Consider the following 22,239-nt stretch of genomic DNA (forward strand, 5'->3'; position numbering starts at 1 on the left):
CAGAAACAATAAAGGGAGAGAATACGTACTAATAATTAAAGGCAATTAAAAGCTAAATAATAATAATAATAATATTAATAATAATAATAATAATAATGATGATAATAATAATAATAATAACTCGTTTAAAAACAAAACCCAAATATTATCAAAGAGTAAATCAAGGGAAAGCACCGACCTCCCTAGAACGCGAGTCCCAATTTTCCTTCCACCCGATCATCCCTGCTGAATGGGACCCAAATCCATCAGCGTGTACGCACACACACATGCATACAAGAATATGCATTGTACGTACATATAGTCGGTCTACACACACACTCGCTGAGAAGGATCACAAAAATAAAAATCTGTTACAGAGACCTTCAAGTTACTAGTTAATCTTAAAATATTAGGAAACCTATCGCAGATAATGGGCTTTTGAATTGACGATAATGATAAGCATAATAATGATGATAGTGATGAACAAGGATAACAATTTAGTATATACGTAATTAATACTAACCTGACTAATCGGATACATTAGCAGGCTATCGTCATATGTTTGCATACTTCGACAGATTTAAACCGCTGCAATGTTCACTAGATATTCTGTAATCAGTTATTTCGGGCAACCATTACTAATCTTACTTCTCTTAGTAATGAAATTTGGGAACGGGATAAGGACGGACACCATGCTAATCTGAGTAAGCCTGACCTAACGTGACTTTGACCTGACTTCACCTGACTCGTAAGATCAAAACTCCCACACAAAGGATAACAGGTAATCTTGTCATTTCAGGTAAAGTTTTTATTAGGCCTAAGTATCAATATATTCATAGAATATAAATATACATGACAATCACCAATTACATGAATAGCTAAAAAAGAGCCAAAGAAAATAAAACCTGACAGGAACAATGAAAAAACGAGAACTTTACAAATGTCGTGACTTCAAAAAAATTGTGAACGCCCGAGGCACCGAATGCCCTCCCTGCAGACAACCTGTGTTTACCCAACCACGACCGAGATTTCTAATCATTAACGCAGAATAATTACACTATAACAATTACGAAGAACGCCTTCCCTTTAAACCTCTACAGACGCCATGAGATCTCTGTATGGAGGGAGGGAAGGATGGAGCGATAGAAGGAAGCGGAGGGGAGAGGGAGAGGGGAGGGACGGAGAGAGGGAGACGAAGAGAGAGAGAGAGAGAGAGAGAGAGAGAGAGAGAGAGAGAGAGAGAGAGAGAGAGAGAGAGAGAGAGAGAGAGAGAGAGAGAGAGAGGAGAGAGAGAAGAATGGAATTTATTAGGAAACCAGTAAACACAATTACAGTGCCTGTAATACCAGAGACGTGTTTTTCCAGCGGATAATAAGTCCTCCTCCCAGGCGTCATTAAACCCACCGATGACCGGCTGAGGCGAAACTACGCGCGCTCTTCCCTCCCGTGGCGTCTCGTCGAGGGCCAAAATAAAAGTCTCCCTCCCCCTTTCTTCGGCCGTAAAAAGCGAGACCGCTGGAATAGAAAATCAACATTTTCCTGGATAATGACGGTCTACATATACCAAGATGAGAGTGGTCATGCAAAATATTTCTCTTTCTCTCTCTCCTTCCCCGCTGGCAGTCTCCAGGTAACACCGACCAGCGAGGAATGCGGTAGGGTCCAGATGCCATTTGGTAATATATACACTTCCCCTTAAATGAATAAAACAACATTAAACCAATACCATTATCCTCAGAACACAGATAACAACACCACGTAGAATATCACGACTATCAAATAAGAAATAAAATCAGAGATGCAAATCAAAACGAGAGATATAGAAAAAAACAACAGAAAACGCGGCATGGTATGGCATCCGGCCATGACCGCGGCGTAGGGAGGGCGGGACAAACCAGAAGAAGAGTGCGGTTTGCGGTGAGGATCTCGACCCCTCTGGAGCCCTACCCGCCAGCCTTTATGTCTCATACGCATCGTTCTCTCATCTTGCTGTTAACAGAAATTTATGAGAATACCCGGCAACGAGAGTACAGGAAAATGCGAGAGACGGACAGAGATCGATTTCTTTCAGGAAAAATCGAAATCTATCCCTGGGAATACGGCCTTTGTTAGACGGTCGGGGTGGATATCGATTCCCCGGTCAATAGCCCTGCTAATTACTCGGTGTTTGTCCGTTCTTTACACCGTCCATATATTATCGATTGTGTCTCCACTGCCCTCACTAAACACCCTTCTCTCTCTCTCGTTTCTCGTTTCTTTCCTCCCCCCCCCTCTCTCTCTCTCTCTCTCTCTCTCTCTCTCTCTCTCTCTCTCTCTCTCTCTCTCTCTCTCTCTCTCTCTCTCTCTCTCTCTCTCACACACACACATCTTATTTGAAGCTTGAAGGCATCTATTGGAGAAAATGAAAAAAATGCAACTGCTTCTGTACTGACAGTAAATTAACCAAAAGACAACAATAGTAATATAAGATGACCATTTCAGTGGAGAAATAAACTCTTTCCGTAAAGCCATTTTTACTTGAGCCGTTTGTAAACATACGCCAACACAACGCAGACAGCTTATTCAGTATTTGTTCATTAACTTATCTATTAACGTATCTATTTACTACATTTGGTATTATCATTGCAAGCCAAAGGACATCAACTGCGCCGGATATTGCCACTCAAGACAATGTTTCCCCAGTGATTAACCACGCACTCAAGGCCGGCAAGAAACCCCATGTCAGGGACAAAGCCAGGGGCCCCCGATTCAAGGGCAAGGCCGAGAGTGAGCACGATGTTGAAATGGAGCTGGATATTAACATTACAAATAAATAAGTAAAGTAGTTAACGGATAAATAGATAAAGGAACAAATAAAGACGAGGGAGAGCTGAACCAACCAAGGAGTAAAATAAACGGCAGAATAAGAATTGCAATGTGGCAAATGAATGAAATCGGTGCTGCCAGGAATCCTCTGCATGGCAGGGGACCAAGGTATACAGGGAAACAGAATAGGCATGGCGACATGAAAACGATTATTCAAATAATCTTTGTAACGTCATTTTCACGTTCGAGGTATAATGATTCTGATTGCTTACTTCCTTCAAGAACGTTCTGTATTATAAGTGAACGTCAGGAGAGATTTCTCAACAAGCGAACCGCGGAAAATCAGTAAAATGGCATCCTTACTTGATATAATTATAAAAACGATCAAGCTTAACGTTTACGCGTTGCTAACAGTCAAATAACACGACGTGACCTTTCAGCGGGAATAAAAGGGTTGAGGAGGTCATTTGACCTTAACTGAGAGAAAAATGGAATGGAAAGAGACAGAGTAGGTGCGAGAGGGAGAAGGAGAGGGAGGGAGGGAGAGGGAGAGGGAGAGGGAAAAGGAGAGGGAGAGAAAGAAGAGAGAAGAGAGAGAGAGAGAGAGAGAGAGAGAGAGAGAGAGAGAGAGAGAGAGAGAGAGAGAGAGAGAGAGAGAATAGAGAGGAGGTGGGACGGGAAGAGAAAAGGAAGCCTGAATAAAGTAAGCTCTCTTTTGTAGTGAACCATTCTAACATGTATGCTCACCCCTGTTTCGTCTCTGACTTGCATTTCTCATTCATTCTTCTGTCTTGCTTTCGACCTCGAAGGTAGAGAGAGAGGAAGATGAGGAGGTAGACAGAAAGAGAGGAGGATGAGATACATACCCAAAAATGGAGATGGAGAGATAGGGAGATATGAAGAAAGGGAGGAAATGAGATGGAAAAATAAGAGAGAGAGGCACTAGATAATATAATACTACAAAAATAAAACGATCGCATGGAGTCACCACTGTCGTAATCATCACCATCACCACCACATCATCATCACCAAGTTCCCATAACTGACCCTCCTGTCTCACAATCATCTTTTTATTTTTTCTCGTACCTTCACTGCATCTCTTGCCTCACAGACGCCCGCGCGAGGCAAGAACTAAATCCTCATGGTGTAAGACTCCCACGGAGCATTACGTTAGACTCCCAAGAAGAGGGAAAGGGAGGAAAAGGGAGAGAAGACAAGAAAGGAGAGAGGTAGCAATGGGAGTGAAGGGGAAGGAGAAGTGAAGGAGAGAGAGGAAGGAGGAAGGAAGGAAGGGGAGGGGGAGAGAATGGGGGAAGGGGGAAGTGGAGGGAAGTCAAAGGTGAGGGGGAAGGGGAAAGAGGAGAGGGGGAGGAAGTGGAAAGAGGAGAGGGGGAGGAAGTGGAAATGGGAGAGGATAAAGAAGGGAAGTGTGGAGAGGTGAGAGAAGATCCCCACCTAGTCTCCCACAGTTTCGGTCTGTTTACCCACGTGCATGTGTCTCTTATGTACAGGGCCTTTTTCCCCTTTCGTGTAAACATGGCCGACTGGATGAGGAGGAGGGGTGGGGGGAGGAATAGACTGAGGCTGGATGATTGAGAAAGTGGGGGTGGAGGGTGAGGGGGAGAGATGGACATACAAACTTATTGTAAAATAAACTAAAACACCGTGGAAAAAGCCCAGACATGACACCCATTATATTAGTAATGATTATTAAAAACCAACCCCTTCCTGGACTCTCCCCTCCGGTGGTGTCGAGGGGTGCCATCTGTTGGGTGGAGGGGAAAGTTTTTTACCGGGCGGCCAAACCCCATCATTGCTACTGGCGCAGTAGAGTCACTTCTGCCTCCTCGAGAGTTTCTCTTCGGCTGGAGGAAGAGAGCGGGATGGGGTGAGGGTGGACTGATGTGTGGGAGGAGGAAAGGAAAATGAACTGGGATGATTGGAGGTGGGGAGAGAACTGGAAGGGAAAAGAGAGAAAGGTTGGGAGATGAAGATACAGGTTATGGGAAAGAAAACAATGATGTGAAATGGAGTGAGTGAGTGAGTGAGGGAGAGAGGAAGGGAGAGAGGAAGGGAGAGGGAGGGAGAGGGATGGGATGGATAGGATGAGAGGGAAGGGAGAGAGAGAGAGAGAGAGAGAGAGAGAGAGAGAGAGAGAGAGAGAGAGAGAGAGAGAGAGAGAGAGAGAGAGAGAGAGAGAGAGAGAGAGAGAGAGAGAGAGAAGCGCGAGAGAAAGAAAAGAGATACAGACAAAGAGCGAAAGAGAAAGAACAGCCTGGGAGTCACACTGCACCAACCCGTCCATGACACTTTCTCCCCCCCTCCCTGTAACGTCACACGTTTGACTCGATTACAAAAAAGACAACAAAATGTACCTTCACCAACTGCCTTTTTTAGCGCTTTCCCTTCCGACACTGGGCAGAACCTCAACTGATTCGCTTTGCATTCGGTTAATCAGGCTTTAATGAATGAATGGCAATAGAAAGTATAACGACACTTTCGTAAACGTGTGTGCAACAGAGGGGAGGAGGGAAGGAGAGAGAACGGAGAAGATAATGAAGGGAGAGAGCGAGAAAAATAGTAGAGAGAAGAGGTTGAGAAAAGAAAATGAGGAGAAAAGACAGGAAAAACAAAAGAAAAGAGAATGGAAAGAGAAAAGACAAGAAAAAATAAAAGAAAACAAGAGAAAAGCGAATGGAAAGAGAAAACACAAGAATAAAACGAAGAGAATACGAGAAGACAAGAGTAAAGACTACAAACGGTAACCACAGGAATACCAACATCCTATGACCTGCTTTGGTTATGGAATCTCGCGATGATCTGACTACGAATTGCTCTGCCACTTCTGCCTTCCACTTTGCATAGCAGTAGAGCTCGGGATGCTAATATGGGCATGCAAGACCGTAGGCTTCCCCGTTCCAAGTGTATCATGAGAGAGCGATAGCGAGAGAGAGAGAGAGAGAGAATAAGAGAGAGTAGAGCGAAAGGGAAATAGAAAAAACAAAGGCACCCAAACAAGAAACAGAAGCATACCCAGCAACATTTCCACTCTGACGAAAAAGACCTGTTCAAGCATTCCCGTGGCACCCGACCCCAGGCTGCCCACACGCCAGGCAAGTCACGTACGAGAGATTAACGTGTACGAATGACCCGGAAGAGGAGGCTCGGCGTTTGCGCAGCCAGGCATACAGGCGCGCGGGCAAGGGGAGACGAGGCGCGCGGGTGGAGATACAAGCGGAGATGGGGAGGTACAGGTTGATTGGGAAGACAGACACGACGAAAAGAGATGGAGAGGAAGAAGGTTGGAATTGTTGGGAAGGAAGAAGGGCGAGTGAGGTAAGGGGAGACCAATGGAAATAGACAGATAGATAGACAGATAGATAGATAGATAGATAGATAGATAGATAGATAAAGTCTGACATCCGATTAGTGAAGATAAAAATCTGCCTCTCTTTCTCCATAATACCACCCTGGCAACAACCGAAACCAACCGCAGCAAAGAGCAACAACAACAGCAGCAGATGCAACAACCATCCCGTCTTTAAGCCGGAGAAAGTCCTCGCGCCTCGGCCACAGAGGAAACCCCGCCAGACACGGAGGCAATTCCTCAAGATGCCGGAGAAACTCGCTGCGGCGGGAGGCGAGGCGGGGAGGCAAGAGCGCCGGACTTTCTAGGCGAAGGCGAGCGGGCGAAGCGTTGTTAGCGGAGTTGGTTTACTTTGGTTTACTCAGCGTTCCTCTCTTGCTGTTGTTTGTGTTCTGGCCGCTTTTGTGCTTGTGCAGCCGTCGCTGTTGGCAGCAGCTGAGGTCTCGATCGCTTGTTTATGGTTATTTAGCGGATGTTTTCTTTGTGAGCGAAATTCTCCTAACTGGATTTCTATTGAAAGTTTTTATTTTCATGTTTTTGTAGCAACAGTAATGCAAACAGCTGTTTTCGCTTATCCGGCGGTTGTTGTTTCTGTCGGTCCATCACTATTTAAGCAGCTGTTACTTCTTATCCAGTACTTATTAGCTCGCGCCTTATCTCAAACACCTGCGAGCAAGAGGACAATAGAAGCTGCGACATATAGGCCTATTTGATGCTTAGGCCTTATGTTAAACGTCACTGCTCAGCCCAGAGAGCAGCAGAATGACCGCGTCTGCTGGAGAATCGGTCGTTTCTTTAACTCAGTGATCATGGCCTCTGGTCACTACAGGTCGTAAGCCTTTCGTTAAACCGAGAGGGCCAAGGATAAATGGTAAATGAAAGGAGAAAGGGAAAACAAAAAATAGATAAAACGGTTAAGTATTATACGATAATAAAGGAAAGAAGAAAAAAACGTTGCACATTTTCATTCCAGCGATGGTAAATCAGATAAAAAGCAAAGAGGAAACAAAAAGACCAGTTGCAAAACAAGCGAAGAGCTAATCCCGACCCTCGCCCCGCGCTCCCACTTTCCTCCATCAAGGGCGCGCAGGCGAAGGCGAACGAAGCCCAAGCCCAAGCCGGGGACGGATGGGCCGACCCAGAGAAAGTTCTTCCTTCGGCCGCTGCAAAATTCCGGAAGCTTGGCTTGTTTCTTGCAGGTTGCTTGCTAGCATGCGAGGAGCCGGCCTTCGAACAGGAGCTGCGGCCGAGTGACGAGGGCTCTCAAAATGGCTGCTTGGGAGAAGGAGAAGTTGAGGAACAGGAAAGTTACACGTTAAAAAGAAGGAAAACTGGATGGATGGAGAAGTTTACGACAAAGGTTGGATGGATAGAAGGAGGAAAATTAGGTGGTTGGAAGTTTACAAGGAAGGAAACTGGATAGATGGAGAAGACTGAAAGAAGGAAAAGGTGGATGGATGGAAACGCTTCAAAGGAGGAGGAAGATCAGGAAAATGAGGATTGTATTCATTCAGAGGAAGGGCTTACGAGAACAAAAAATACTATTAAGATGTCTAAAGAAGATGACGATTCGACTGACATCACAGTTATAGACTCTGGCATAATAAAAAATTACCATACCAAATTGAACTCAATTTTACTAAATATATTGATGGACAGACCAAGAAAACGAAAAAAAGACTACTATGCACAACGGAATACCGCGCCTGCACATCGGCGTCCCAATCAAATATAACTTAACTGTAAAGTGAATAACCAACATCATTCCAACGCACGCTAAACACGAGCCCCCCTCCCCCCCCTCCCCCCTCCACCTCCCCAAGCTCTCCCTCCTTCAGCACACACCTTTAAAGCCCTCGATCTGCACCCCCCCTTCCTTTTCCATTGCCCCCTTCCCCTTAAAACCCTGAGTCCACTCTCCCTACTCACGCACCTCCCCTCTTTTCCCCTATGCGCTCTCGAACGCCTCCACCCCCCACCCACACACCCTATCTATGTAACAAACCTTTCCCCTTAACACACGCCTTCAAACCCTTCCTCTTCCCCCTTGCCCCCAACACACCCTCCGCCTCCTCCACCTCCCCCTTGCTTTCCCACACCCTTGACCCTCTCCCCTCCCCCCAACCACACGCAGGCGAGCTATAACGGAGCTTTGGTCTTGATAACACATTGCGAGCCTCTAACAAGATCCAGACAAGGTGAGGCCGCGCCGGAGATCCGAGCAGAGGAGTCGCTCTGATGCACTAATGATACATCGACTACATGGACATAGAATGGGGTGGATGGAAAGAGATGAAGGAAGGGGGAGCGAGAGGAGGAAGAGGAGGAAAGAGAAGAGAGAAGGTAAAGAGGAATGTTAGAGAGGGAAGGAGGGAAGAGAGAGAGAGAAGAGAGAGAGAGAGAGAGAGAGAGAGAGAGAGAGAGAGAGAGAGAGAGAGAGAGAGAGAGAGAGAGAGAGAGAGCGACACCAACTAACCAATACATTCCTTTCCCATGATAATAAAATGAATAAAACAATGAACCTATAAACAGACTTTCATCGCCGTTTCTCATTTCAGTATCTTTATGAGAGCACGGAAAACAACGAAACGAAGAACAAATAGGAATATACGTCCATTTAATCAGTTAACATGGGGGATAACAGTAAAATCAAGAGGAAGAGGGCGGAGTTTCCTGAAAACATGGGCGTGGCTGTGGGGCGACTGGGCGTAACTACAATGCCCAAATGCCCAAGGCTGTTCGCTCGCACGCCCCTCCCTCCCCATGTCCTTCCATGCCCTTCGATGCTCAGTGCGTCTAATTCTTATTCCTTTTACTTATATTTGCACATCGTGTGTAATTTTGGTTCTAATATTTTTTTCTTTTAATTTTCCATTAATTTACCTTCTTCATTTCCTTTGGTTATCCTCTCTTTTTTCTCGAATTTCCTCTCTCCACTTCTTTCTCCTCCCCCTGCTTCTCCTTCTCTCTTTCTTTCTCTCTTCCTCTGCATTTCTCCTTCTCCCCCCTCTCCCTCTTCCTCTCTTCTTCTTCTTCCTCCTCTCTCTTCCACATCTTCTCCCTCCCCTCCCCCTTCCCATTTCCCTCTTCCTTTTCCTATCCGTCTCCCTCCCCCTCTTCCTTCCCTCCTCACCCCCCCCCCTCGCCACCTCCTAACCTCGCTCCATCCTCTTCCTCTCCTCCTCTTCTTCATTCAAGCCAAAGCAACACTTTTAAAACAATAACAGGAAGAAGAAGAAGATTTCCTCACGCCACGTCATTAACTCTCCCTCCTATGTAAGACCGCTAACGGGGGGGGGGGGGCAAGGGAGAATGGAGAAGAGGGAAAAGGGAAAGAGGAAGGGAGAGGGGGAGGGTGACCACGCGAGATATGTGGTTGTTTAAACTTGATGCGAAAAGGAATGCGTGACTTGGGACCTGTCGGGTCTATAGTGAACGCGGAAGTGACGCGTGTGAGAGCGCGCGTGGATGCGCGAGTAATTTGGTGTGGGTTTAATTGCTGTTATCTCGGTTTATTAGAGACGGGTGGATCACTACGTAAATTAATGTAATTCCGTCCTTGATTTATGACAAAAAATAAATAAACTCCTATAAAGTCTTTACAGGTCTTTGTAAAATGGCGGGAATGGTGATGGGTAATGATGATGATGACGACGACGGCAATGGTAATGATGATATGATGTAATGAGGATGAAAGAGATGATCATATCAACACTAAGCAATTGAACATAACTATACAGAAACCTATTTTCAATCAGCCACACCCACTCGGGCGCGAGCGCAGCCGAGATCCCGAATCGCCTCCAGCAGCCAGGATGGCAGCTTCCTTCCCAAACGTCTCTCCCTTTCCACTCCGGCCGCAGACACTCCTCGGCCGTTCTCGGTGAACGGGTCGAATCTCGGATGAATTCAATACACTGAGGGCACTCACGCCAGATGGAGTGGCTCCCTTTACCCGATCACGAGGGAAACTCGAGACGAGGTTGTGAACGAGGGCGTCGGGGACATGGCGGCCGGAGAAGGTTGGTCGGGCTCCCTCTAATGCCGTGAGGAATTACATTCAAATGCCTGCAAAGAATGTCGTGTGTGTGTGTGTGTGTGTGTGTGTGTGTGTGTGTGTGTGTGTGTGTGTGTGTGTGTGTGTGTGTGTGTGTGTGTGTGTGTGTGTTGTTTTATGTTATCCTTGTCTCCACTCTCAATAAACATGAAAGATATCAAATTAACTAACTCTCTGAGCTTTCTCTCTTTCCCAATCATTTCCTCTCCGTCTCCGCCATCATCACGCTCTCTCTCTCCCTCCTTTTTAGTAGACCGGATATTAGCACACGAACCATTATCCAGCAAGTGATATTACGTTCTACTCGCGCTGACCTCTGACCTACTGTTGCCACAGATGACCTCGCTGTCTAATAACGATAATGACAGCGAAAAAATGATTCCTCTTTGCGATGTCCGGAACGTAAGAGATAAGGCTTGATGACTTATGATGATGACTGATGACTGATGGCTGTTGATTGGTGATACCGGTGACGATGATGGTTGATAACTGATGATAATGGTGGTGATTATGATTATGACCGCACTATAAAACGAAGGATACAAGGCAAATACGTCATCATCATAGTACAAAAAAAACATTACTATCAACAGTATAAACCACCTCAACAACATTAACAGCAACAAGAGCAACATGAACAACAACAATAATAGCAACATTCATATAAAAACAACAGCAGCAACAGCAATGGCAGCCTCGTCCAGCGCCGCCAGATCGCCCCTTTGCCCCGCGTTGAAATCGCCCTCTCGCCTTACCGGGAGACGACCCGCGAGCCAGCTGAGGAGGCGACGCTGGTGTCGGAACCACCTGTTGCCGACTTCCTCTCTCTAAATATTTCCCTTCTTAAGACAGAGCACCGTTCAAAGGTGTGCTGTTGGTTTTGTTATTGTTATAATTATTATAAACATTTCCACTGCTGTAATATTATTTGTTTTATCATTATTATCATTATTCATTTTATCAATATTTCCCTTAGTTACTGTTACGATTACAACCATTATCATTGTTATCAACATCATGACCATCCTTTAGTATCATATATTATTAGTACCATTATCACAATCATCATCATCAACATTCTACCACCATCATCATCATCATGACCGCACTCCTACCAATCTTCCCTTTTCTCTGCCTTTAATCGCTTCGCTGCGCCATAGCGGAGGCACCAACCGCTTCGCTGCGGCAATTCCGACGCGGCAATCGGGCTCGGGACCGGCCTCTCTTGCGGGCGCGGAATGCCGCCGCCTCCTCCTGGGCTCAGGGGCGGAAGCGCGGCGAAGCGAAGGGAAGCTCGACGTTTTGTCTGGCCGATCGGAGTCTGTGGCTCCACCTCCTCAGCTCTCGGGAAAGCCTGCTGCGAGGATGAGGAGCTTTCCGCAAGGACATTATGGGGAAGATGTATGTATGTATGTTTCCATGTGTATATATATAGTCTACATACATATATAAATAAATATATATATATATAAATTTATATATATATAAATATATATATATATATATATATATATATATATTATGTATATATACGTTTGTGTGTGTGTGTGTGTGTGTGTGTAGTGTTGTATGTGTGTGTATGTAGTGTATTTGTTTTTGTGTGTGTTTGTTGTTGTGTGTGTATTGTTGTTGTGTGTATGTGGTGTGGTGTGGTGTGGTGTGGTGTGGTGTGGTGTGGTGGGTGTGTGAGAGAGAGAGAGAGAGAGAGAGAGAGAGAGAGAGAGAGAGAGAGAGAGAGAGAGAGAGAGAGAGAGAGAGAGAGAGAGAGAGAGAGAGAGAGAGAGAATGTGTGCGTGTGATATGTGTGAATGAGTGTGTACACGTATGCGGTGGCGGATGCGCGCAGTGCGCGCGTGCAGTCATCGTGCGGGTTAATGTGAGTGCATATTATGACTGCTTCTACGAAGCAAGTAATGCTTAATCATGGCATCGAGTTGCAATTCGGTTCGACGCCGAAGCGGCAAATTGTCCAAAATTGGTTGCAGAATAACGTGATGTGATCAGCACCGAGCAACAGCAATTTCTAAAGACTTTTCCTCTGGAAGAGAAGATGATTTATTTCCCTAAGCATCTCTTTCTTTATTATTTTTATTTACATCATTATCTCGATTTTCGTGAACCTTGGGAAAAGCGACAAATAGAAAATATCCTCAGCTGTTTTCGATTCTCAGCCTAAAATACCTTTTTTCCTGAGCGCATATAAAAGAAAAGAAAATCGTAAGAAAAAACATGTGATTTTCACTCGTTTTCTCTGCCGCAAAAATCTGCAACGCACGTTTTCTTTCCGTTTTTTTCCGACCCTCCGCCGCGGGAAGTCAAAAAGATCGTTACATCGCGTTCACGGTCTAAAGAAAAGAAAGAAAACATCAGACAAAAGAGAAAGAATTACTACGTCCAATAAAAAAGAAAAAAAGAAATGTAACCCACAAAACAAGAGACCTCGGAAAGGAAGAAAAGAACAGGCAGGGACTTTCCACCAGGAACCCATCGTGACTGACCATCCTTCTCGCCCCCCCCCGATAACACTTATCTCTTCCGTGAGTGCATCTTTCGAAACAACCCAAGTTTTGTTTTGAATGCTCATGGAGAACTGTCGCGCATACTTATGGAGAACGTATAGAAGTACAGACATATAGTTTCGTAGATGCAAGTATGGTTTATCGGTAGAGATAAACATGCACATGTAAATACATCTATACTTATCTATCTATCTATCCACACACACGCAAACGCACGCACGCGCACAGCAGGACACGACAGAAAGAAGAGGAGGAGAGAGAGGAGGAGAGAGAGGGAGAGAAGAGAGAGAGAGAGAGAGAGAGAGAGAGAGAGAGAGAGAGAGAGAGAGAGAGAGAGAGAGAGAGAAAAAAAATATATATATATATATTTTAAATTGTATGCGTTCTCCCCGACAATCAATTAATTTCCTTTGCTTAAACTTTCACCAGGTCTTCTTACCACGTGTGAGAGAAAGAGAGAGAGAAAAAGGGAGAAAGGGAGAAAGAGAGGAAGCGAGACAGAGAAAAAGAGAAAGAAAAAAAAGGAAGAAAGAGAGGAAAGGGAAAACACAATTACAAACACAAGATCAACAAAGAACGACACTAAAGCAGGTGCCAAAGAGGAAGCGATGATAAGGAGGGGGGTCAGAGGCACCTCCCCCTCCCCCTCCCCCGCCTGCCACACCCATACAGAGTGCCAGAAATGAGAAACGAGGAAGGAGACAATGCCAGTGCCAGTGCCAACCCCCCGGAGGAGCGGAAGAACGGGGCACAGTCCACGAACAAGCGCGTCTCTTCAACTCCGGCCCGCAAATGAGTACAAAAGCGCTCAAGAAAGAAGGAAAAATTAAGGCGTGATTTCACCCTCACGGGACGTGTTTGGAACCTTTTGTGGTGAGATTCTGTCGCTGTTCCTTTTGTTTGTTTGTTTGTTAACGTTTTGGGGGTTTGGTAGTCGAGTCTTGTTACTGCACTTTTTTTCTTCCTTTCATTTCCTTCTGTCAGTCTTTTTTCATTAATTTTCTCCCCAGCAAGCTCTCTTTCAACCTCTTCCTTCCTCTCTATCACGGTCTATCCTGCCCTTCTGTCTGCTGTTACCATCGTGTAAAAGTAACTCTCCAACCAATGCCACCTATTTTCACCTACAACTCGGGTAATAAAACCAGCCCCCCCCCCCCCCCGAGTAACAGTTACCGGTAACTCAGCGTACGCCTCTCTATACGCTGGACGGGTAACCTAAATACCAGGCAGACGGAGGAAAAGGGGTAATGCGTTACCTTTCTGCTGCTTGCCTATTATGACCAATTAAATAATCAAGTGGAGAGTATTTTGTGTCTCGAAATCAAAAGGAATTTATGTTATAGGCGTGAACGACGACACCAAAATACAAGTAATCAATAAACATGATGGTGATAGAAAGGGTATGATGATGATGATGATGATGATGATGATGATGATGATGATGATGATGATGATGATGATGATGATGATGATGATGATGATGATGATGATGATGACGATGACGATGACGATGACGATGACGATGACGATGGCGATGGCGATGGCGATGACGACAACGGCGGTGGCGGCGGCGATCACGAGGATCATCATCATCATCATCATTACCACCATCATGAACAACAATGATAAGGAAAACAACAAACGAAAATCACTCGCAACCTCAGTTACACCTATCCTAAAAAACTAACACTGGCCCTGAAAAGAACGGACTATCGTCCCCAATACGGACAAATTATCGCAGCCCGAAACGAGCTCAGCGGCCGGATAATAAGAACTACGGGAACATATGGCACACGGTTATGCGGTATTGACGACGCTTCGGCTGCCGACGATGCCTGGCCGGGTTTCGGGTTACCGCACTCGCTCGCCGCGCGCTTCCGCCGCCGTATCCGCCCGTCCGTCCGTCCACACGTCCGTCCGTCCACACGTCCGTCCGTCCGTCCGTCCGCCCGCCCGTCCGTCCGTCTTCGGGAATAAGGGATAGAGCGGTCGGATGCAAGGGTGGGCATTGTTTGCATATTGCCAGGCGGGGGATTCAAAGGAATGAGAGAGAAGAGAAGAGAGAGAGAGGAAAAGAGACGAGAGAGAAAGAGAGAGGGACGAGAGGGGGAGAAAAGAGAGATACGGAGAAAGAGGAGAGAGAGGAGAGAGAGAGAGAGGGAGAGAGGAGAGAGAGAGAGAAGAGAGAGAGGAGAGAGAGCAGAGAGCAGAGAGCAGAGAGGAGAGAGGAGAGAGGAGAGAGAGGAGAGAGGAGAGAGGAGAGAGAGAGAGAGAGAGAGGAGAGAGAGAGAGAGAGAGAGAGAGAGAGAGAGAGAGAGAGAGAGAGAGAGAGAGAGAGAGAGAGAGAGAGAGAGAGAGAGAGAGAGAGAGAGAGAGAGAGAGAGGGAAGACCAGAAACGAAAGGCGATTCAAACAAAGAACAGCGCGAGCGAGAGGCCCAAGAGCAGGCCGCCTGGAAGCAGGTCAGGAATCTGGGTCTTCCTTAACCGCACCTGCGGAAACCAACCCGAAGACAGCCAGTGTGCTCTACACAGGACCACACCCACGCCAGCCCATAACACCCACGTCGGCGGCTTATAATAACCGCACACACGCCCACACCCCAGCCCAAAATACCCCCACCCACACCTACACCAGCTCAAAATATCCACATCCATCCACACCCATGTCTACAGTCCATAACCCAGCCAATACGACTCTTGTCACCCACACCCACACCCACAGAAGCTCCCAACACCCACACCAACACCCACGCCGGCAAATAACCTCCGCACCCACACCAACACCCACGCCGGCAAATAACCTCCGCACCCACACCAACATCCACACCCTACCATACCCACGCCATCTGTACTCATCCGCCCGCGTCGGTCTCACACGGGCCAAGCCATCGCCAATCAATTTTTCAAGCGGGCGTTATCATGGCGTCTGAAGCCAAGTGTAGGTTAAGCAGGTTGTGCTTCCTGTTTGCGTGTGGACGAGAGGGGGGGGGGGGGGATTAGTGGCGTTGGGTGGACAGGATAAGCGGAGGAGTGTGCGGATGGGTGAATTAGTGTGTGGATGGGTGGATGAGTGTGTGGATGGACGGATTAGTGTGTGGATGGATAGGTGAGTGTGTGGATGGTGTGTGGATTGGTAGATGAGTGTGAACGGATGGATAGTGAGTGGATGGGTGGACAAAAGTAGATAAAATGAAGGAAGAAGAAGAGGTCGAATACCATGGGGCTTGGAAAGACACACATACAAAAAAAACATGAAAGAAAAAAGTGGAAAATGACGAATAAATATGGCGAACAAGACAAGTCCGGCGAGAACGAAGAGACAGAAGAAAAAACTCGAAACACAAGAAAATGGATTTGAAAAAAAAAAAAAAAAAAAAAAAAAAAAAAAAAATGAAAATAGGAAAATGGGGAAACTTCAAGTGACCTAAAGTAAGGTCAAGGATGACTGGACAAAACCGGTCGGGGAAGATGACCTAAGAGACTACCCCCACCCCCCTCTGCAGACGATGGTGACGGGCGGAGGAGCCGGCGGACGACGATGGAGGAGGAGCCGGCGGACGACGATGGAGGAGGAGCCGGCGGACGACGATGGAGGAGGAGCCGGCGGACGACGATGATGGCGGTGGCGATGGAAACGGTGATATCAGTCTAGATGAGAGAGGCGATTATGATGATGGTGAAAATGATGAAAGTAACGATAAATTCGAGAAACTTTAGAAAGAGAAAGACAATGTTATCTCGAATGTGAGACCTAGATCAATGCAGAGAGAGAGAGAGAGAGAGAGAGAGAGGAGAGAGAGAGAGAGAGGAGAGAGAGAGGAGAGAGAGAGAGGAGAGAGAGAGAGAGAGAAGAAGAGAGAGGAGAGAGAGGAGAGAGAGAGAGAAGAGAGAGAGAGAGAGAGAGAGAGAGAGGAGAGAGAGTAGGTAGGGAGAGAGAGGAGAGAGAAGAGAGAGAGAGAGAGAGAGAGAGAGAGGAGAGAGAGAAGAGGAGAGAGAGAGGAGGAGGAAGAGAGAGAGAGAGAGGAGGAGAGAGAGAGAGAGAGAGAGAGAGGGAGAGAGAGAGAGAGAGAGAGAGAGAGAGAGAGGGGTAAGGAGAAAGGCGAAAGAAAGAACCTAAAGACAAAAAGCCAGAAAATGAGCGAGAGAAGCGAGAGAACGAAAGAACCAAAAGAAAAGGAGAGAAGCGAGAGAAAGCGAAAGAAACGGAGGAAAAGAGAAAAGCGAAAGAAGCGAGAGAAAGAGAGAGCGCAAAAAGAGAGTGAGAGAGCGCCGTAACATGACACCAACAGATTAAATTCTCCGCAGCTTCCGCCCGCGCCTCCGCCTCCGCCTCCGCCGCCGCCGCCGCCTCCGCCGCCGCCGCCGCCGCCGCCACACCTGTTCCGGAAGCATCGCGAGGCGTCTTGAGTTCCCGGATGTCCTAAATTCCGGTGTCAGCTTTTACATTTCATTTGCTGATTGCTTTTTCGTGTTCCGGCATGATTATAAGCCATGGTGCTGGCGTTTGGGTGTTCTTGATGATGTTACTCCATGGGTATCTTTATTTAGAAGTTCGAAAGCAAAATGAAAAAAAAACAAGATTATTACATTAACCCAATCACGAAGTTCCGTTAAAAAGAAAAATATCTCGCCGTAATTGAAAAAAAGAAAACAACAATAAAACATTCAAAACCCAGAGAATCGCAACTATTTATTAATAATTCCAGCGGGGGGTAACGAGGTCAGGGGACGAAAAGAAAACACGAAAGCATGAAAAATGTCTCTACGCAAGAGGGGGCGGGGGCGAGGGAGTGCGAGAGCGAGCGCCGAATGCCAAAGCGAGAGCCTTCTTGTTAATCGGCGCGCGGTGGCTGTAATGGAGCCAGATTTCCAAGGCTTGTGTTGACGGGGACATTGCGCGGGCATTTAGCAAGGGAAATTATCAGTACGTGTAGGAGAGAAGTTGAGGGGGGGGGGGGGGAGAGGGAGAGAAGAGAGAGAGAGAGAGAGAGAGAGAGAGAGAGAGAGAGAGAGAGAGAGAGAGAGAGGGAGAGAGGGAGAGAGGGAGGGGAGAGAGGGAGGAGGAGAGAGGGAGGGAGGAGAGGAGAGGGAGGGAGAGGAGAGAGAGAGAGAGAGAGAGAGAGAGAGAGAGAGAGAGAGGAGAGAGAGAGAGAGAGAGAGAGAGAGAGAGAGAGAGAGAGAGAGAGAGAGAGAGAGAGAGCAATTAAGGAAGATAAAAGAAAGAAAACTCTGAAGAAATTATGAAGCTGAAAAAATAGTGAATACACGTACGTCTAATAAAGATAAACAAATACAGGTTTCTGCACCACGCCAATGAAAGATACTGCAAACATACTGTAGACGCATAAACTGCCAGTAGGAATCCTTGAAAATGACATGTCAAACCAAGTCAGCAACACCAACTAGTATCTGACACGAATGACATGACAGTATGACATGACACGTGGGTCTAAAGCACTTCCGCCTCCACCCTTTCTCCTACCGTTGCAAGCACCTATTCACATATAATGAGCGTGCAATTGAAGCACACAAGTGCAAGCTCAGACACACCCATGCATACCCGCAGAGCCCTTTCGCTCTGTCTTTCCAAAACCATTCTTTCTGCCTTTTTCGGTCTCCGTTTCTCTTTCTCTATTTTTACCTTGTTTCTCATTCACTGATTTCGCGATGACTCTTGTCTCGCTAATTAACTTCTCTTTCACATTAGTTTTTCTCCTTCATTTTTCTTCCTATATTTGCCTAGTTTCCCTTCATCATCGTCCGTCTCTCGCTCTCTCTCTCTCTCTCTCTCTCTCTCTCTCTCTCTCTCTCTCTCTCTCTCTCTCTCTCTCTCTCTCTCTCTCTCTCTCTCTCTCCTCTACACCACACACACACCACACACACACACACCACCACACACACCACACACACACACACACACACACACACACACACACACACACACACACACACGCCCGCACGCGCGCGCACGCACACACACACACGCCCGCACGCGCACACACACACACACACATGCACGCACGCACGCACACACATTCTCCAATAACGCCATGCACAGACACCAACACATCACCCAACTCCATACACAGACAGGCATTCACTTCCATACATAGACATATCCAGAAACACACATCCTCCATCGCCAAGCACAAACGCAGACAGACAGACATTCACCCTCATCGCCATGCACACCCACACACACTTTCCAATAAAGGTAAACCGTTTAACACCAAACACCGTTTTCTTTGGCTCCCGTCCCGCCGAGCGCAGCGCAAACAATGGAACCGCTTGCACTCATTCAATACGAAACAGTTGTGCAAATACAACGATAAAAGGCAATTAAAAAGAGGAGTCGGCGGGGAAATGGAGGGGAGAAAAGAAACGGAAAGAAGAGAATGTAGAGGGAGAAAGAGGGAAAAGGAAGGGGAAGAAGAGGAAGAAAGAGAATATAATGGGGGAAGAGGGGACATATGAGAGAGAGAGAGAGAGAGAGAGAGAGAGAGAGAGAGAGAGAGAGAGAGAGAGAGAGAGAGAGAGAGAGAGAGAGAGAGAGAGAGAGAGAGAGAGAGAGAGAGAGGAATAGCCTAAAACCCCTCTACCCCATTCCCCCTTCTTTCCTTCTTCTTACCCTCCCCCCTCCCCTCTTCCTCCTTCATTAACGTCTCACACTGCAATCACGTTTTCAGTTACGTCAACAAGCATCAACGTTTGCATTCTCTCACACTTCTTGATTGAACGTTACACAGGTCGTGGTCTTGCACCCCCCCCCTCCATCGCAACCTCCACTCCCTTTCCCTCCCTCCCAAGGATCCCGTTTGCCGTAATAATAAAGACTTCCGTAAGTGAGTTCGGTTAAAGAGGACCGCCTTAACCGAAGTGTGCCGTATTTCGGATCCTAACGGCTTCCAATCCAATATACTGTATATTCGACTGCCTGGTTTCTACTCTATTCCTGTTCTTGTTCTATATTCCCCGTTTTTTGTGGTGGTGTATTCTACTTACGTGTTCTTTCCTTTTCCAAGTAATTTTATCTCCATAATGATTTGTTTTAAGTTTCTAAATCAGTCTGCTTTCTCTCATGCATCTCATCTCACCTCAACCCTATTGTTTCTTTATTCCCTACCTTCTTTTCCTTTCCCCCTCAACCCTTCTCCCCTTTCCCATCACCCCCCACCCCTTCCCCCCGCCCAGTGGGTCCCCTTCAATTCTCACGTTCTTCAAACCCTTGAGCAATCGGACCTGAGAACAAGGCCAACCTCGTCACCCCGCCCGAACGTCTCCAAAGCAAGTCAGTCAAGTCCAGATGGAGCTATGGCTTCCCGTCCTCTCCTCCCTTTTCCCTTTCCTGCTACTTTTTCTTTATTCTACGTCTGTTTTTTTTTCTCTCTCTCTCTCTTTCTTCTTTTCTTTTTCCTCTTCTTTAGCCTCGTTATCTACTTCTCTCTTTTCATCTTCCATTCATCTTCCTCCTTACCTTTCTTATCATCTGCAACCTGCCTCTTTTTTCTTCTCTTTCTTCTCCTCCCCCCCCCCCTTCCTTTTCCTCCCTTCCTTCCTCTTCCCCCTCCTCATTCTCCCGATCCCTCCCTCTTCCCTCCTCTCCTCCCCTCCGTCCCGTCCCCCTCCTCTTCCCTAGCTGCCCCCCCCTCTTCCCACGGCCTATACATTAATACGTCGCGTGAGTGGTTCGGCTGGTTCGTCTGGAGGGTTCGGTTGCGGAAACGACGCAAACGACGACGGCGGCGCGGCGGTAACCTAAAGAGACGGATGATATATAGGCCATCGCCGGGCACGCGGTACGCTTCAAGAGAATGGGGAGGGCGGGTGAGCGAGGGATACGGGAACAAAAGTGGAACAGATGTGGGAGGAAAACAAAAGATCCAAAATATTATGAATTTTGATATGCAATACGTGATATTTCTATCACAGAAGTCGATAATGTCGCACACGCACTAATACCATATGATGTCGCCAGCTACAAGATAACCGGGAGTTACTGGGTTATCATATTTTGTAATTTTCTCTCATTCTTTTTCTTCGTGTTATTGTTCTTTTTCTCCTTCCATTTACACGTCTAGAGAACGCTGGTTCAGAGCACTTTTTCCCGCGCACTCAGATCAAATGCACTTTTGAAAGGTGAGTCGCCTAGTCAAGGTCGCTGCTGAAGAACTGGATTTTATATGCCCGGTCCCTGGACACATTTCTATAACAAGGTAGAGGTTTATCCAAAGACCATAGAAATAAGAAAAATATAAGCATCTAAAACCAATGGTAATACATTTTTCTTTATATATTATTTACATATCCGATGCATAAAAATGAGCATCGACCCCGGATGTGCGCAACGACGAAATTCGACCAACGAACAAATCTCAAGTGACAATTGCTCTCGACAACTCGGCAACTCGCTCTCGGGCCATTTCCGAAAATTATCCTCCGTGATTTGATAGACGAAAACTCTCCAGCAATTTCCCGACATTTCCGACAACGGGTTCATAGTACATAGCCAAGACGCGGGTTCACACGGGTTATCGCTGTGACACACATACGCAATGAGTCCGCGAAGGAAGGAAGGAAGGAAGGAGGAAGGGAGTGGTTAAGGGGAGGCGGTGGGAGGGAGGGAGGATGGAGAGAATGACAGAGGGAAAGCAAGGGACTGCAAGAGAGAGAATAAAGTAATGGAAAGAAAACAAACAAACAAACACACACCGCACCGCACCCCAACACACACACACACACACACACACACACACACACACACACACACACACACACACACACACACACACACACACACACACACACACACACACACACACACGTATATATATATATGTGTATATATATGTGTGTGTAATATATATATATATATATATATATATATATATATATATATATATATATATATATATATATATATATATATATGTATATGTATATATATACAAGCTCAAACTCACAAATGGGCGAAGAAGCGCATATCACGCATGTGTCTGTGCAAGTAGAACAAAATCACACCACGATTACGATCACCTTACAGTAAGAAAGACGAGGAAGTCAAATAAACAACTTGTGGAAAACACCAAACAAACGAATGACTGACACTTTAGAGTAGTTGACGTAAAAAAAAAATAAAAAAAAGCGAATTCAATATTTGTTTCTCTCTGAAAATGTTAGTACAATTGTTCAAAACTGGACTAACGCTTTTTCCGGCCATGTAAAAAAAAAATAATAATAATAAAAAAATGGCTGCAACTATGTAGGTTAGCACTAACGAATAACAAAGAATACTATACTTTTAGAATAAAAATATGAAACGTAACATAGTTTTTCACTAACCAACTCGGCACGAAAAAACAACCTGTATTTTACTTTTTACGTCAGCACTAGAAAACTCCGATTCGGACTACGTTACAAAAAGCTTAGAACTCGCAACCAGGTACGTTCTTTTTATACCAGTATTGGAACACTCCAAATCGAACCAAACAAGCGTCGACGTACGAGAAAAAA

The 22,239-nt window shown here is 46.2% G+C and overlaps 1 protein-coding gene across 2 annotated transcripts in view; it reads right to left on the minus strand.

The window, feature by feature from the left end:
* LOC119597323 overlaps nt 1–22,239 on the minus strand; it is a 71,599-nt gene that overhangs the window by 7,688 nt on the left and 41,672 nt on the right. The window lies entirely within an intron of this gene.

The sequence above is a fragment of the Penaeus monodon genome, chromosome 39 (assembly GCF_015228065.2).
Source record: "Penaeus monodon isolate SGIC_2016 chromosome 39, NSTDA_Pmon_1, whole genome shotgun sequence".
Taxonomy (NCBI): Eukaryota; Metazoa; Arthropoda; class Malacostraca; order Decapoda; family Penaeidae; genus Penaeus; species Penaeus monodon.